The following is a 19,348-nucleotide window of genomic DNA, read 5'->3' as shown; positions in this document are numbered from 1 at the left end:
GCAACAACAACAACAGGATAATTCTCAATACCATGTAGAAAAACGAGAAAGGGTCTTTGCCTTTTTTTTTTGGCCTTTGCCTTTGTTCATTCCATCCTATTTATTATTTCCTTTTGGGGCGCATAGGGCTTATTTGCTGATACAAGCACTGGGGATCTCCTGTGAGGGATGTTTCATATTGTGAAGAATGAAGTTGCTTTATAAGCAATAGGAGACAGTCAGTCTGGAACTAGAATTCAATACCTAGTGCTAGGAATTTTCTCCTGAGGATGCCTTCCAGGATAGATGTCATGTAGCCTGATATAAGAGGCTCATGGGGCAAAATATGAAGTGCTGGCTGAATTTATATGATTTATAGACAAACTTCTGTTGACAAGTACAGGGGAAGACAGGTAGAAACACATGATCCATGAGTCTCAGAATGTTCTTTCTTTACATAAGTGGCGCCAAGTGGTGAAAAGTAATCTAAGGACAGGTCCTTTGGGGAGACAAAAAAAAAAAACTCAGGGAGCCAAGAAATTGAAACTTTATCTTTTTGCGAACAAAGAGAAGTAAGCAAAAGTAACAGAAATCCATGCTCTTTTTCCCATGGTCTTGCAATTCTAGAACTTTGTCTTTCTTTTTACTATGTGCTACTGTTGTTGCAGCCTGACTGTATTGCTAACGTTGGTTACATTCTAAATAGTGGGCTCTAGTATCCCTTTGCAAAAACTGGGCTGTGTCAGTATGTCTTTTCAGAGTGGATATATTTGTGGATTGACTGGTTGAAATCAGAATGTTAAATGACACCAATTAGTGTATGTAATAAAACAACATAAAAACTCAAGCAAATTTCCAATCCATTGACTGTTCTTTGCCTTTCTTGGGCTTTAGAGAAAGCTGGGACCAACAAATGCCTAGACCTTTCAGCTTCTTTGGTAGTCTCCTAATCATTGGAAAGAATACAAAAATATCAACCTTCACCCCAGGGCAGTTAAGAATTTATTCTATATTTCTTAATCAAATTATTTCTATAATCAAAAATATAGTTTTATTAAAGAAAATATAGAAAATATGTACAGGATTAAGAAAATTTTAAATACTTCAAAAACAAATCTGACAAAGAAAACTACAGTTAACATTCTGATGTGGTTTCAGCTACACGTATACAAAATTTATTTATATGATCATTTATATTGCCGTGAGATTTGCTTTTATCTGATAGTATATCATTAGCATTTCTCCTTGTCCTTAACTGTTCTCCAGGATGCAGTTTTCAATGGAATAACAAATGACACATCCCATCATCACACACGAGATTTTCAGCATCCTTAAAAAATTATGACTATTAGTTGGATATTTCAGAAAAATAATTATTAAATAATAGTGATGATGATGATGATAAAAGTAATCTTCAGGTGACTTTTCTGGAAATACTTGTAGAGTTTCATTTAAAATCAAGTTGGCCCATGTCTAAAATACTGTTTTTATTAAGAAAGAAAATTGAATTCCATCAAATCATCATTTATATCCATCTAGATGATCAAATAGGGTTTTGTATTTACCTGTTTATTTGCTATATTAATAGATTTTTCAAGTTTATTTATTTACTTTGAGAGTGTGTGTGGGTTGCGGCAAGATGGCGGCTTAGGAGGACGCTGGGCTCACCGCACGTCCTGCTGATCACTTAGATTCCATCTACACCTGCCTAAATAACCCAGAAAACCGCCAGAGGATTAGCAGAACAGAGTCGCCGGAGCCAAACGTAGACGAGAGGCCCACGGAAGAGGGTAGGAAGGGCGGCGAGGCGGTGCGCGCTCCACGGACTGGTGGGAGGGAGCCGGGGCGGAGGGGCGGCTAGCCGGCCAAGCAGAGCCCCCGAGTCTGGCTTGCAAAAGCGGAGGGGCCGGGTGGACTGTGTTCCGACAGCAAGCGCGACTTAGCGTCTGGGAGGTCATAAATTAACAGCTCTGCTTGGAAAGCGGGAAGGCTGGAGGACAAAGGGAGGGAGAGCTGCTGAGCCCCCTGACAACAGAGCTCAGTTTGGTGGGGAACAAAGGCGCTCGCCAGCGCCATTTCCCCCGCCCATCCCCCAGCCGAAATCCCAAAGGGAACCGGTTCCTGCCAGGGAACTTGCTCGCTCCGCGCAAACACCCAACTCTGCGCTTCTGCGGAGCCAAACCTCCGGCAGTGGATCTGACTCCCTCCCGCTGCCACAGGGCCCCTCCTGAAGTGGATCACCTAAGGAGAAGCGATCTAAGCCTGCCCCTCCTGCCCCCGAGCACCTTGCCTACCCACCCCAGCTAATACGCCAGATCCCCAGCATCACAAGCCTGGCAGGGTGCAAGTAGCCCAGACGAGCCACACCACCCCACAGTGAATCCCGCCCCTAGGAGAGGGGAAGAGAAGGCACACACCAGTCTGACTGTGGCCCCAGCGGTGGGCTGGGGGCAGACATCAGGTCTGACTGCGGCCCCGCCCACCAACTCCAGGTATACACCACAGCACAGGGGAAGTGCCCTGCAGATCCTCACCACGCCAGGGACTATCCAAAATGACCAAGCGGAAGAACTCCCCTCAGAAGAATCTCCAGGAAATAACAACAGCTAATGAGCTGATCAAAAAGGATTTAAATAATATAACAGAAAGTGAATTTAGAATAATAGTCATAAAATTAATCGCTGGGCTTGAAAACAGTATAGAGGACAGCAGAGAATCTCTTGCTACAGAGATCAAGGGACTAAGGAACAGTCACGAGGAGCTGAAAAATGCTTTAAACGAAATGCATAACAAAATGCAAACCACCACAGCTCGGCTTGAAGAGGCAGAGGAGAGAATAGGTGAACTAGAAGATAAAGTTATGGAAAAAGAGGAAGCTGAGAAAAAGAGAGATAAAAAAAATCCAGGAGTATGAGGGGAAAATTAGAGAATTAAGTGATACACTAAAAAGAAATAATATACGCATAATTGGTATCCCAGAGGAGGAAGAGAGAGGGAAAGGTGCTGAAGGGGTACTTGAAGAAATAATAGCTGAGAACTTCCCTGAACTGGGGAAGGAAAAAGGCATTGAAATCCAAGAGGCACAGAGAACTCCCTTCAGACGTAACTTGAATCGATCTTCTGCACGACATATCATAGTGAAACTGGCAAAATACAAGGATAAAGAGAAAATTCTGAAAGCAGCAAGGGGTAAACGTGCCCTCACATATAAAGGGAGACCGATAAGACTCGTGACTGATCTCTCTTTTGAAAATTGGCAGGCCAGAAAGAATTGGCACGAGATTTTCAGGGTGCTAGACAGAAAAAATATGCAGCCAAGAATCCTTTATCCAGCAAGTCTGTCATTTAGAATAGAAGGAGAGATAAAGGTCTTCCCAAACAAACAAAAACTGAAGGAATTTGTCACCACTAAACCAGCCCTACAAGAGATCCTAAGGGGGACCCTGTGAGACAAAGTCCCAGAGACATCACTATAAGCATAAAACATACAGACATCACAATGACTCTAAACCCATATCTTTCTATAATAACACTGAATGTAAATGGATTAAATGCGCCAACCAAAAGACATAGGGTATCAGAATGGATAAAAAAACAAGACCCATCTATTTGCTGTCTACAAGAGACTCATTTTAGACCTGAGGACAACTTTAGATTGAGAGTGAGGGGATGGAGAACTATTTATCATGCGACTGGAAGCCAAAAGAAAGCTGGAGTAGCCATACTTATATCAGACAAACTAGACTTTAAATTAAAGGCTGTAACAAGAGATGAAGAAGGACATTATATAATAGTTACAGGGTCTATCCATCAGGAAGAGCTAACAATTATAAATGTCTATGCGCCGAATACCGGAGCCCCCAAATATATAAAACAATTACTCATAAACATAAGCAACCTTATTGAGAAGAATGTGGTAATTGCAGGGGACTTTAACACCCCACTTACAGAAATGGATAGATCATCTAGACACACGGTCAATAAAGAAACAAGGGTCCTGAATGAGACATTGGATCAGATGGACTTGACAGATATATTTAGAACTCTGCATCCCAAAGCAACAGAATATACTTTCTTCTCGAGTGCACATGGAACACTCTCCAAGATAGATCATATACTGGGTCACAAGACAGCCCTTCATAAGTTTACAAGAATTAAAATTATACCATGCTTACTTTCAGACCACAATGCTATGAACCTTGAAATCAACCACAGAAAAAAGTCTGGAAAACCTTAAAAGCATGGAGGTTAAACAACACCCTACTAACGAATGAGAGGGTCAACCAGGCAATTAGAGAAGAAATTAAAAAATATATGGAAACAAACGAAAATGAAAATACAACAATCCAAACGCTTTGGGACGCAGCGAAGGCAGTCCTGAGAGGAAAATACATTGCAATCCAGGCCTATCTCAAGAAACAAGAAAAATCCCAAATACAAAATCTAACAGCACACCTAAAGGAACTAGAAGCAGAACAGCAAAGGCAGCCTAAACCCAGCAGAAGAAGAGAAATAATAAAGATCAGAGCAGAAATAAACAATATAGAAACTAAAAAAACTGTAGAGCAGATCAACGAAACCAAGAGTTAGTTTTTTGAAAAAATAAACAAAATTGACAAACCTCTAGCCAGGCTTCTCAAAAAGAAAAGGGAGATGACCCAAATAGATAAAATCATGAATGAAAATGGAATTATTACAACCAATCCCTCAGAGATACAAACAATTATCAGGGAATACTATGAAAACTTATATGCCAACAAATTGGACAACCTGGAAGAAATGGACAAATTCCTGAACACCCACACACTTCCAAAACTCAATCAGGAGGAAATAGAAAGCTTGAACAGACCCATAACCAGCGAAGAAATTGAATCGGTTATCAAAAATCTCCCAACAAATAAGAGTCCAGGACCAGATGGCTTCCCAGGGGAGTTCTACCAGACGTTTAAAGCAGAGATAATACCTATCCTTCTCAAGCCATTCCAAGAAATAGAAAGGGAAGGAAAACTTCCAGACTCATTCTATGAGCCAGTATTACTTTGATTCCTAAACCAGACAGAGACCCAGTAAAAAAGAGAACTACAGGCCAATATCCCTGATGAATATGGATGCAAAAATTCTCAATAAGATACTAGCAAATCGAATTCAACGGCATATAAAAAGAATTATTCACCATGATCAAGTGGGATTCATTCCTGGGATGCAGGGCTGGTTCAACATTCGCAAATCTATCAAAGTGATACATCACATTAACAAAAAAAGAGAGAAGAACCATATGATCCTGTCAATCGATGCAGAAAAGGCCTTCGACAAAATCCAGCACCCTTTCTTAATAAAAACCCTTGAGAAAGTCGGGATAGAAGGAACATACTTAAAGATCATAAAAGCCATTTATGAAAAGCCCACAGCTAACATCATCCTCAACGGGGAAAAACTGAAAGCTTTTTCCCTGAGATCAGGAACACGACAAGGATGCCCACTCTCACCGCTGCTGTTTAACATAGTGCTGGAAGTTCTAGAATCAGCAATCAGACAACAAAAGGAAATCAAAGGCATCAAAATTGGCAAAGATGAAGTCAAGCTTTCGCTTTTTGCAGATGACATGATATTATACATGGAAAATCCGATAGACTCCACCAAAAGTCTGCTAGAACTGATACATGAATTCAGCAAAGTTGCAGGATACAAAATCAATGTACAGAAATCAGTTGCATTCTTATACACTAACAATGAAGCAACAGAAAGACAAATAAAGAAACTGATCCCATTCACAATTGCACCAAGAAGCATAAAATACCTAGGAATAAATCTAACCAAAGATGTAAAGGATCTGTATGCTGACAACTATAGAAAGCTTATGAAGGAAATTGAAGAAGATTTAAAGAAATGGAAAGACATTCCCTGCTCATGGATTGGAAAAATAAATATTGTCAAAATGTCAATACTACCCAAAGCTATCTACACATTCAATGCAATCCCAATCAAAATTGCACCAGCATTCTTCTCGAAACTAGAACAAGCCATCCTAAAATTCATATGGAACCACAAAAGGCCCCGAATAGCCAAAGGAATTTTGAAGAAGAAGACCAAAGCAGGAGGCATCACAATCCCAGACTTTAGCCTCTACTACAAAGCTGTCATCATCAAGACAGCATGGTATTGGCACAAAAACAGACACATAGACCAATGGAATAGAATAGAAACCCCAGAACTAGACCCACAAACGTATGGCCAACTCATCTTTGACAAAGCAGGAAAGAACATCCAATGGAAAAAAGACAGCCTCTTTAACAAATGGTGCTGGGAGAACTGGACAGCAGCATGCAGAAGGTTGAAACTAGACCACTTTCTCACACCATTCACAAAAATAAACTCAAAATGGATAAAGGACCTAAATGTGAGACAGGAAACCATCAAAACCTTAGAGGAGAAAGCAGGAAAAGACCTCTCTGACCTCAGCCGTAGCAATCTCTTACTCGACACATCCCCAAAGGCAAGGGAATTAAAAGCAAAAGTAAATTACTGGGACTTTATGAAGATAAAAAGCTTCTGCACAGCAAAGGAAACAACCAACAAAACTAAAAGGCAACCAACGGAATGGGAAAAGATATTCGCAAATGACATATCGGACAAAGGGCTAGTATCCAAAATCTATAAAGAGCTCACCAAACTCCACACCCAAAAAACAAATAACCCAGTGAAGAAATGGGCAGAAAACATGAATAGACACTTCTCTAAAGAAGACATCTGGATGGCCAACAGGCACATGAAAAGATGTTCAGCGTCGCTCCTTATCAGGGAAATACAAATCAAAACCACACTCAGATATCACCTCACGCCAGTCAGAGTGGCCAAAATGAACAAATCAGGAGACTATAGATGCTGGAGAGGATGTGGAGAAACGGGAACCCTCTTGCACTGTTGGTGGGAATGCAAAGTGGTGCAGCCGCTCTGGAAAGCAGTGTGGAGGTTCCTCAGAAAATTAAAAATAGACCTACCCTATGACCCAGCAATAGCACTGCTAGGAATTTATCCAAGGGATACAGGAGCACTCATGCATAGGGCCACTTGTACCCCAATGTTCATAGCAGCACTCTCAACAATAGCCAAATTATGGAAAGAGCCTAAATGTCCATCAACTGATGAATGGATAAAGAAATTGTGGTTTATATACACAATGGAATATTACGTGGCAATGAGAAAAAATGAAATATGGCCTTTCGTAGCAACGTGGATGGAACTGGAGAGTGTGATGCTAAGTGAAATAAGCCATACAGAGAAAGACAGATACCATATGGTTTCACTCTTATGTGGATCCTGAGAAACTTAACAGGAACCCATGGGGGAGGGGAAGGAAAAAAAAAAAAAGAGGTTAGAATGGGAGAGAGTCAAAGCATAAGAGACTGTTAAAAACTGAGAACAAACTGAGGGTTGATGGGGGGTGGGAGGGAGGAGAGGGTGGGTGATGGGTATTGAGGAGGGCACCTTTTGGGATGAGCACTGGGTGTTGTATGGAAACCAATTTGTCAATAAATTTCAGAAAAAAAAAATAAATAAAAGGAATGAACTAGAAAAAAAAAAAAAAGAGAGTGTGTGTGTGGGGGGGCGAGGGGGGACAGGGCCAGAGAGAGAGGGAGAGAGAAAGAATCCCAAGCATGCTCCATGCTGTTAGCACAGAGCCTGATGCAGGCCTCGAACATATGAACTGTGAGATCATGACCTGAGCCAACCAAGAATCAGATGTTTAAATGGCTGAGTCACCCAGGCACCCCTCTATTAAGAGATTTCTGGATATTAACCTTGAATTTATTATATTATTATACACTTGGATTTGGTATATATATATTTATGATTTTTACATATATATTGAAATGAGATCAAACCATAGTTTTATTCTATTTTTGAAAACTGGGATATGAAAGTTATTTTAGTTTGAGGCATCTGGGTGGCTCAGTTGGGTGTTCAGCTCTTCATTTCAGCTCAGGTCATCATCTCATGGTTCATGAGATCAAGTCCCACATTGGGCTCCGCACTGAGAGTGTGGAGCCTGCTTGGGATTCATATTCTCTCTCTCTCTCTCTCTCTCTCTCTCTCTCTCTCTCGCTCTCTCTCTCTCTCCCCCCCCCACCCCCGGTCCATCCCCCACTCATGCTTGCCCTCTCTCCCTCTCTCCCAATATAAATAAACAAACATTTTTTAAAGTTATTTTAGTTTGATAAAATGATTTGCAAACTGTTCCATTATTTTTCAGACATTAAAGTCTTTATGTAGCACAGAAATTACTTTTTTTCTTGAAAGTATAACCTCTTTCCTAAGTAATATGTGTCCAATGATCATTTTGAGGATCAAAATGGTACTAGACACAAATTGGGACCTTTATCCCAATTGAACTTCTGATAATACTGGAGTATCTACTCTGCTAAATGTTGAATAAATAAATGGAAGTTTCCATGAAAGAGGTCAGCCAAGTTCTGTGAAAGCACTCAAAATGGGCATCCTACCCAAACTAATTCAGGTAGGGTTTCTAGAAAAAAATAATAACAGGGAGGGGCATTTCCAGTTTAAGAAAGTATGAAAACATAACGAAGAACAAGAATGATGTTTGGGGTAAACTGTGAGAAGTTCAGTATGGCTATTGCGGAGCACGAAGAAGAAGGGTCAGAAACAGATCCAGAACTTCTATATTAGTGACATTTAGAGATGAAAATCTGGTTTCAGGAGAGTCTTCTTGAAAGTAATATATCAGACAAATACAAAACAATTAGAGCACAGCTAAGACTTCATATGGTATTAACACTATATATCATAGGAACTTATAAAATAGAAAGACCAAGGTGAACCAGAAAAAGCAAGTAAGGCAAGAATGTTAATTTCAACACACCTGAGGACTGAATAGTAATTTTCAGAGGTTAAAAAAAAAAAAAAAAAAGAGGATCTGTGATAGGTACTAAAATGTTGTGATCAGAAGGCTGATTCTGGATCTAGACTGCCAGGTATTAAATCTTGGTTCTAGCTATATGACCTTGGGGAAGCTATTTAACTTCCATTTATCTGTTTGCTCCTCTGTAAAATGAGGATAATAATAGCATCTTATACTGCCATTATATAAATTACTTACCTCACGGACTGCAATGAGCCAATAGGGTAAAGTGTGTATAACAGTGCCTAGCACAGTTATTTCTCAATAAATTCTAGCTAGCTACTATTGATTCAGTCATACTAATACAAACCAACATACATAAAATCTTTATGAAAGGCACTGTTATAAGCACATTTTATATATTCATTATCGGAAGGTTTCTTTCTATAAAATAAAAATAATACAGAAGACACAGAGATATATTCCAACACACCATATATGAAAATTAAGAGAAAAAATGACTTATCAATAAATACTAGTATTATAGAGTATTATAATATACTAAATTTACTTGCCTGAAAAAAATATTAAAAATACATACAGTTTTTTGATGATAAAAAAATGAAAAGAATTACAGAATTGAGAGGAATACAAGTGTTAGGAAGTATTAGGAATACAAGTGACCTGTACTGTCAGAGGAGAAATTCCAGACTCTGAAAAAATTGCACTAAATGTGGACACAGACTGCTTAACCTCTGAAAGCTCCTTGCAACCAATCTCAAATGTTTCCAGGTTAACTCTAGACTGGTCTTTGAAAGAAGAATAGATACACTACCCATGTGAGAAGAGAAAATATTCAAGGTATGCCCATTATAGGCTCAAACTTAGTGCTATCACCTTTTTTTTCAATATATGAAATTTATCGTCAAATTGGTTTCCATACAACACCCAGTGCTCATCCCAAAAGGTGCCCTCCTCAATACCTATCACCCACTCTCCCCTCCCTCCCACCCCCCATCAACACTCAGTTTGTTCTCAGTTTTTAACAGTCTCTTATACTTTGGCTCTCTCCCACTCTAACCTCCTTTTTTTTTTTTCCTTCCCCTCCCCCATGAGTTTCTGTTAAGTTTCTCAGGATCCACCTAAGAGTGAAAACATCTGGTATCTGTCTTTCTCTGTATGGCTTATTTCACTTAGCATTACACTCTCCAGTTCCATTCATGTTGCTACAAAGGGCCATATTTCATTCTTTCTCATTGCCACATAGTACTCAATTGTGTATATAAACCACAGTTTCCTTATCCATTCATCAGTTGATGGACATTTAGGCTCTTTCCATAATTTGGCTATTGTTGAGATGCTGATATAAACATTGGGGTACAAGTGCCCCTATGCATCAGTACTCCTGTATCCCTTGGGTAAATTCCTAGCAGTGCTATTGCTGGGTCATAGGGTAGGTCTATTTTTAATTTTCTGAGGAACCTCCACACTGCTTTCCAGAGTGGCTACACCAATTTGCATTCCCATCAAAAGTGCAAGAGGGTTCCCGTTTCTCTACATCCTCTCCAGCATCTGTCGTCTCCTGATTTGTTCATTTTGGCCACTCTGACTGGCGTGAGGTGATATCTGAGTGTGGTTTTGATTTGTATTTCCCTGATGAGGAGCGACGTTGAGCATCTTTTCACGTGCCTGCTGGCCATCCGGATGTCTTCTTTAGAGAAGTGTCTATTCATGTTTTCTGCCCATTTCCTCACTGGGTTATTTGTTTTTCGGGTGTGGAGTTTGGTGAGTTCTTTATAGATTTTGGATACTAGCCCTTTGTCCAATATGTCATTTGCGAATATCTTTTCCCATTCCGTTGGTTGCCTTTTAGTTTTGTTGGTTGTTTCCTTTGCTGTGCAGAAGCTTTTTCTCTTCATAAGGTCCCAGTAGTTCATTTTTGCTTTTAATTCCCTTGCCTTTGGGGATGTGTGAATTAAGAGATTGCTAAGCTGAGGTCAGAGAGGTCTTTTCCTGCTTTCTCCACTAGGGTTTTAATGGTTTCCTGTCTCACATTCAGGTCCTTTATCCATTTGGAGTTTATTTTTGTGAATGATGTAAGAAAGTGGTCTAGTTTCAATCTTCTGCATGTTGCTGTCCAGTTCTCCCAGCACCATTTGTTAAAGAGACTGTCTTTTTTCCATTGGATGTTCTTTCCTGCTTTGTCAAAGATTAGTTGGCCATACATTTGTGGGTTTAGTTCTGGGGTTTCTATTCTATTCCATTGCTCTATGTATCTGTTTTTGTGCCAATACCATGCTGTCTTGATGATGACAGCTTTGTAATAGAGGCTAAAGTCTGGGATTTTGATGCCTCCTGCTTTATTCTTCTTCTTCAAAATTACTTGGGCTATTAGGGGCCTTTTGTGGTTCCATATGAATTTTAGGATTGCTTGTTCTAGTTTCGAGAAGAATGCTGGTGCAATTTTGATTGGGATTGCATTGAATGTGTAGATAGCTTTGGGTAGTATTGACATTTTGACAATATTTATTCTTCCAATCCATGAGCATGGAATGTTTTTCCATTTCTTTATATCTTCTTCAATTTCCTTCATAAGCTTTCTATACTTTTCAGCATACAGATCTTTTACATCTTTGGTTAGATTTATTCCTAGGTATTTTATGCTTCTTGGTGCAATTGTGAATGGGATCAGTTTCTTTATTTGTCTTTCTGTTGCTTCATTATTACTGTGTAAGAATGCAACTGATTTCTGTACATTGATTTTGTATCCTGCAACTTTGCTAAATTCATGTATCAGTTCTAGCAGACTTCTGGTGGAGTCTATCGGATTTTCCATGTACTATGATGTCATCTGCAAAAAGTGAAAGCTTAACTTCATCTTGGCTCAATTTGATGCCTTTGATTTCCTTTTGTTGTCTGATCGCTGATGCTAGAACTTCCAACACCATGTTAAACAACAGCGGTGAGAGTGGGCATCCTTGTCGTGTTCCTGATCTCAGGGAAAAAGCTTTCAGTTTTTCCCCATTGAGGATGTTGTTAGCTGTGGGCTTTTAATAAATGACTTTTATGATCTTTAAGTATGTTCCTTCTATCCCGACTTTCTCAAGGGTTTTTATTGAGAAAGTTGTTGAATTTTGTCATATGCCTTTTCTGCATCGATTGACAGGATCATAGGGTTCTTATCTTTTCTTGTATTAATGTGATGTATCACGTTGATAGATTTGCGAATGTTGAACCAGCCCTGCATCCCAGGAATGAATCCCACTTGATCATGGTGAATAATTCTTTTTATACACTGTTGAATTCGATTTGCTAGTATCTTATTGAGAATTTTTGCATCCATATTCATCAGGGATATTGGCCTGTAGTCCTCTTTTTTAATGGGTCTCTGTCTGGTTTAGGATTCAAAGTAATACTGGCTTCATAGAATGAGTCTGGAAGTTTTCCTTCCCTTTCTATTTTTTGGAATAGCTTGAGAAGGATAGGTATTATCTCTGCTGTAAACATCTGGTAGAACTCCCCTGGGAAGCCATCTGGTCCTGGACTCTTATTTGTTGGGAGATTTTAATGACTGATTCAATTTATTCACTGGTTTTGGGTCTGTGCAAGCTTTCTATTTCCTCCTGATTGAGTTCTGGAAGCGTGTGGGTGCTTAGGAATTTGTCCATTTCTTCCAGGTTGTCCAGTTTGTTGGCATATAATTTTTCATAGTATTCCCTGATAATTGCTTGTATCTCTGAGGGATTGGTCATAATAATTCCATTTTCATTCATGATTTTATCTATTTGGGTCATCTCCCTTTTCTTTTTGAGAAGCCTGGCTAGAGGTTTGTCAATTTTGTTTATTTTTTCAAAAAACCAACTCTTGGTTTCGTTGATCTGCTCTACAGTTTTTTTAGATTCTATATTGTTTATTTCTGCTCTGATCTTTATTATTTCTCTTCTTCACTGGATTTAGGCTGTCTTTGCTGTTCTGCTTCTATTTTCTTTAGGTGTGCTGTTAGATTTTGTATTTGGTATTTTTCTTGTTTCTTGAGATAGGCCTGGATTGCAATGTATTTTCCTCTCAGGACTGCCTTCGCTGCGTCCCAAAGCGTTTGGATTGTTGTATTTTCATTTTTGTTTGTTTCCATATATTTTTTAATTTCTTCTCTAATTGCCTGGTTGACCCACTCATTCTTTAGTAGGGTGTTCTTTAACCTCCATGCTTTTGGAGGTTTTCCAGACTTTTTCCTGTGGTTGATTTCAAGGTTCATAGCATTGTGGTCTGAAAGTATGCATGGTATGATTTCAATTCTTGTATACTTATGAAGGGCTGTTTTATGACCCAGTATGTGATCTATCTTAGAGAATGTTCCATGTGCACTCGAGAAGAAAGTATATTCTGTTGCTTTGGGATGCAGAGTTCTAAATACATCTGTCTAGTCCATCTGATCCAATGTATCATTCAGGGCCCTTGTGTCTTTATTGACCGTGTGTCTAGATGATCTATCCATTTCTGTAAGTGGGGTGTTAAAGTCCCCTTCAATTACCACATTCTTATCAATAAGGTTGCTTATGAGTAACTGTTTTATATATTTGGGGGCTCCCATATTCGGCGCATAGACATTTATAATTGTTAGCTCTTCCTGATGGATAGACCCTGTGATTATTATATAATGCCCTTCTTCATCTCTTGTTACAGCCTTTAAGTTAAAGTCTAGTTTGTCTGATATAAGTATGGCTACTCCAGCTTTCTTTTGGCTTCCAGTCGCATGATTAATAGTTCTCCATCCTCTCACTCTCAACCTGAAGGTGTCCTCAGGTCTAAAATGAGTCTCTTGTAGACAGCAAATAGATGGGTCTTGTTTTTTTATCCATTCTGATACCCTACGTCTTTTGGTTGGTGCATTTAGTCCATTTACATTCAGTGTTATTATAGAAAGATATGAGTATAGAGTCATTGTGATGTCCATAGGTTTCATGCTTGTAGCGATGTCTCTGGTACTTTGTCTCACAGGATCCCCCTTAGGATCTCTAGTAGGGATGGTTTAGTGGTGACGAATTCCTTCAGTTTTTGTTTGGTTGGGAAGACCTTTATCTCTCCTTCTATTCTAAATGACAGACTTGCTGGATAAAGGATTCTCGGCTGCATAATTTTTCTGTTCATCACATTGAAGATCTCCTGCCATTCCTTTCTGGCCTGCCAAGTTTCAGTAGAGAGATCGGTCACGAGCCTTATCGGTCTCCCTTTATATGTTAGAGCATGTTTATCTCTAGCTGCTTTCAGAATTTTCTCTTTATCCTTTGTATTTTGCCAGTTTCACTATGATATGTCGTGCAGAAGATTGATTCAAGTTACGTCTGAAGGGAGTTCTCTGTGCCTCTTGGATTTCAATTCCTTTTTCCTTCCCCAGATCAGGGAAGTTCTCAGCTATTATTTCTTCAAGTACACCTTCAGCACCTTTCCCTCTCTCTTACTCCTCTGGAATACCAATTATGCGTATATTATTTCTCTTTAGTGCATCACTTAGTTCTCTAATTTTTCCCTCATACTCCTGGATTTTTTTATCTCTCTTTTTCTCAGCTTCTTCTTTTTCCATAATTTTATCTTCTAGTTCACCTATTCTCTCCTCTGCCTCTTCAATCCGAGCCGTGGTTGTCTCCATTTTATTTTGCAGCTCGTTGATAGCATTTTTAACTCCTCCTGGCTGTTCCTTAGTCCCTTGATCTCTGTAGCTATAGATTCTCTGCTGTCCTTTATATTGTTTTGAAGCCCAGTGATTAATTTTATGACTATTATTCTAAATTCACTTTGTTATATTGTTTTAATCCTTTTTGACTAGTTCGTTAGCTGTTGTTATTTCCTGGAGATTCTTTTGAGGGGAATTCTTCCATTTCGTCATTTTGGATAATCCCTGGAGTGGTGCAGAACTGCGGCGGCAGTGCTATCACCTTAAACACACTACATAATTCTTTCTTTCTGAGCTAGTCAAGAGACTTAATAGTTATGATCAACAATATGATTATAAAAGTATTACAAAGTTTTAACCATGTATATTATAATAGACACCTCAGATATCTTATGTAATTTAATACTCACAACAAATTGTCAGAGTTATTTCTTTCCCACATCTTACCATGAACCAACCTTGTCTCTGAAAGTCACATGCAAAGCTAAATTGCATGGTGCTGACTGTATATGGTGCGTTATTTTAAAATAAGACCAGCTTCATTTTTAAATGATTTTATTTCAGAATATTCATTAATAATGAGATTTATATCTAAATTTAAAATTATGGGGGCTACTGGGTGGCTCAGTCAGTTAAGCATCCAACTTTGGCTCAGGTCATGATCTCGCAGTTCGTGGGTTCGAGCCCTGCATCAGGCTCTGTGCTGACAGCTCAGAGCCTGGAGCCTTCTTCGGATTCTGTGTCTCCCTCTCTCTCTGCCCCCCACCCCTACTTGCTCGCTCGCTCTCTCTCTCTCTCTCAAAAATAAAAAAATAAACATTTAAAAAATTTAAAAATATAAATTTAAAAAATTGAAAATTAAATTTAGAATTATGTTGTCCCTATTATTTTATTAGAGACCTGACACTTCACAGCACAATTCTTAGGGTCATTGATAACTTTGCCCCTGCTACTGCATGGCCCTACAAAGTACTGACTCTCTCAGTGCTTCAGTTTCAGCATCAATAAAGGCAAAATTGTATCCATACCTTTCCTGATGTCCAGAGCTACATGAAAAATCAGAATTTTATAGGTTAAAGTGATGTTTAAACTAAATTATAAATTTAAATTTCCTGAAGTCATATACTTATCGAATTCTGCAAGTGACATGGACACTTAGAGATGGGAAATTACTCAGCTGTGACTGAATTCTTTCTGGCAGGACTTTCCCAATACCAAGAGGTCCAGCTTTCTTTGTTCATGTTCTGCCTCATGATACCTGATAATCCCCCTGGAAAACAGTCTCCTGATTATCATCAACACCCTAGATTCTTGCCTCCACACCCCCATGTACTTCTTCCTTAGGAACCTCTCATTCTTGGACATTTGTCATACATCATCATCCATTCCTGTGATGCTCACATTAAGGTCTGAGAGAAAAATCCATCTCCTTTATTGACTGTTGTCTGCAGATGGTTGTCTTCCTTGGGTTGGGCTGCACTGAGTGTATCCTCCTGGCTGTGATGGCCTATGATTGGTATGTGGCCATCGGCAACCCACTGAGGTACCCCACCATCATGAATAGAGGGCTTTATGTGAACATGGCTGCTTGGTCTTGGATCACAGTGCAAACAGTCCTGACAATGGTGTTGCCTTTCTGTGGGAATAATGTCATCGACCATCTTCCCTGTGAGTTACTGGCCCTTCTTAAACTCATATGTTCAGATGTCTCCATCAATGTGCTTATCATAACAGTGGCAAGTATTGTTTTCTTAGAGACTTCCCTAATGTTAATTTTTATTTCTTATGTTTTTATACTCTCTTTCATCCTGAGACTTAACTCTACTGAAGTGAGAAAGAAAGCCTTTTCAACCTGTTCAGCCCACCTTGCTGTAGTAGTTTTACTCTATGATTCAGTCCTCTTTATGTACATGAAGCCCAAGTCAAAGGACATGAAGTTTGATGAGATCACTGGGTGTTGAACTCCATCATCTACAGCCTGAGGAATAAGAAGGTGAAAGAGGCTATGAAGAAAGTCTTGAGTAGACACTTACACTCATGGAAAATATGAAAGTGCTTAGGACATGTAGTAACTACATGTGGGGAAAAGATGTATTTTTGGTAGTCACAGATGAAATTGCAGAACTCAGTATGATGAGAGAATTGTGTTTGCAAAGCCAAATGTGGACCTCTCATTTATACAATAGAAAATGTCCATGAAAACCTTTTCATATAATATCTTTGTAGCAGTCCTTCTAGTTATATGGAACTATGCCTCTTGGTCCCACAGAGGTAATGATGGATGCTGTTCGTGATGAATATCTCTCTGTCTCTATGTCTCTCTCTCTCTCTCTCTCTCTCTCTCTCTCTCTCTCTTGTCTTCCCTTTCCACCCCTCTTTTCTCCTTATTCCTTCTTTTATCTTTCTCTTCTTTGCTCTCTTCTTTATCTTCTTTGTCTCCTCAAGGTACATATGTATACATTATTTTGGTCTGTCCAGCATCCTTTCATCTAATAAAAGAACACATCTTTTTATTTTAAGAAATCCACTCTCTCCCACTCTCAGTCCATAGTTGGCTGAGGCTGGCCACATTCTCTGAATCAAATGATAAGCATGAAACACAGATTGGGCCAATGAAAAATGAACATCTCCTACTCACAGTGATTCATTCAGGGTAGCTATATGACCTAAGCCATGCTAATCATACTTAATTCCCAAAATGGTGCCTGAGTGTCAGAGAAAAGTCACTCTTTTTTTCAAAGGATTCCTAACAGGTAGAACATGTATCCGGATCTTCTCCCAGCCATTTCTGTCAATATATGGGGAGAGCCTGACTGAAAATGAAATCACCAAAGAGGAAAGTAGAGCTGAGGGAAGGAATTAGGGTGGTTTGATGTAATTATTAACTCCTGGTTCAAGGTGGGTCTAAAAACATTCATGCTTGGGCTTTTCAGTTATGTGAGACAATAAACTTCCTTTAAAATAAACTGAATTAATTTCCACTGCTTATAACCATATAAATCCTTATTAATGCATTCTCTTATGTACCTCATCTTCTCTCTCTCCCTCACTAGCTCCTACTTCTAACTTTTCCTCTGTATATCCCTTTTATCTAATTCTTTTTAATACTGTTTATATCTTTCCCTCCTCCTGTCATTTTGCGATTCTCTATTTCCATCTCTTTCTCACTCTTGTTCTTTCATCCTCCATCTCAAAAACTTGTCATTTTTAAGAATCACTGATGGTCCCAAAGTCTCCAGCATTCAGGATTCACCTCTTCCTTTAGTGCCAAATCACAATAATATAACCTTTATTTTGCATGAATGCACACAATGTATCCCCTTGCAAATATTGCTAAGGACTTCTTATATTTTCCTAGTTCTTAGTAATTTTTTCTCCAGATTGCTCTATTGTGCTTCTCTATCACTTTTCTGATTATCTTATAATTATTTCTCATTGTATTTAAGCTCTCCACAGCCCATTTCACACCCCAAAGAGTATATACAAACACACACACACATTTAAGAGGTTGTCATGTTAAACAGACTGCTTAGCTTAAGAATAAGATAAAGTGATGCGGGGGGGGGGGCGGGAGGGGGACGCGGGTAATATTAATTTTGAATTATTACTGCTCCTAGTATCTCTTAAATATACTTCCTCACAAGGCCTCTTAAAGCCATTTCCCTGTTTAGCTCCTAGCTAGTCATCTTCTGCTGAGTCCTATTTATTTCCTTCCTCTACGAGCATTATGCTTAACCCTATAAAAATACATGAGTAGACAACTAAAAGCAGTCCTCATTGTTGTCCTTCTCAAAAGAGTGTCTATCCCCAAAATAGATGACAAATTCTACTCTTATAACTATATAAAAGAAGTTCAGGCCATTTTAAAAATTATGTGCCCTCACTATCACACCAATGATTTAGAAATACTGGAGCCCAGCACTTTGTCAAGTGTATGTCATTCACTTCAAGAATAGCAAACATGTAATAATAAAAAGATACTTAAATCATCTTTACCCATCTAATGAAATGAAGGATTTCATGGTGGAAAAAAATTGCTTCAGAAGTTTGCCTCAAACACAGTGACATGATGCTAATGTGCCTCCACAGAATGTTCACTACCTAAAATTCCAGTATTATCTCTTACAGCAAACTCATCCATTCTCATTGTTTCAATGAATCACCATAAAATGATGAATCAAAATCTGTAAGATCTGGATCCTAAATTTCTCTCTGAATTGTCTTACAGTGTTATCATCTAAATGTAATAAGTAAAACATGTTTCTTTCACTCATCATGTTATCTTCTACCATATTGTCTTCCTGCCATTTTCCCAGTATAAAATGTTTCTTCTTCACAGGTTCCCTCCTGTTCTTTTGATAATTTCCAAAATTCTTAAAATAAAAGCATGACACCAGCAAGATGGCAAAATAGAAGGTCTCCAGTTCTAGTCCCTACACAGAAACACTGATTTGGTAACCATCCACAGAGCAAAGTGTCTTTGTACAAGTTTCAGGATCCAGTTACAAAGATGAAACATATCAGTAGAGCCTAAGATTGAGAAAATTTGTTTGAGAAAGCAGGCCAACACGCTGGTAGAAAGACCATCAACTGTGGACCTGGCAGACTCAGAAGCTGCCTTATCCATGTGGAGACTTAGCTCCAGCAACTGCGTGTTCTTAGTCCAGCAACTGCTCTTAAGCAGACCTGGCAGGAACTACACCCAAATGGCTCCTACTAATAGCCTCCATCCCAACCACAGTTCTGACTGAGGACCTGGAAGCATCCCCTTGTTTGAGCACAAGTCCCATCTGCCCAGGGACCCAGCATGAGCCACACATGTACAAACTCCTGGTAAC

At 39.1% G+C, this 19,348-nt stretch overlaps 1 pseudogene; it reads left to right on the top strand.

The window, feature by feature from the left end:
- The first annotated feature begins 15,668 nt into the window (after window positions 1-15,668).
- LOC125150053 (olfactory receptor 13D1-like) lies at window positions 15,669-16,560 on the top strand (annotated as a pseudogene).
- The last annotated feature ends 2,788 nt before the right edge of the window (window positions 16,561-19,348 follow it).

Source organism: Prionailurus viverrinus, chromosome D4 (assembly GCF_022837055.1).
Source record: "Prionailurus viverrinus isolate Anna chromosome D4, UM_Priviv_1.0, whole genome shotgun sequence".
NCBI classification, from domain to species: domain Eukaryota; kingdom Metazoa; phylum Chordata; class Mammalia; order Carnivora; family Felidae; genus Prionailurus; species Prionailurus viverrinus.
Note: the sequence above shows the minus strand (reverse complement) of the source record. Positions and strands in the feature narration are given on the sequence as shown.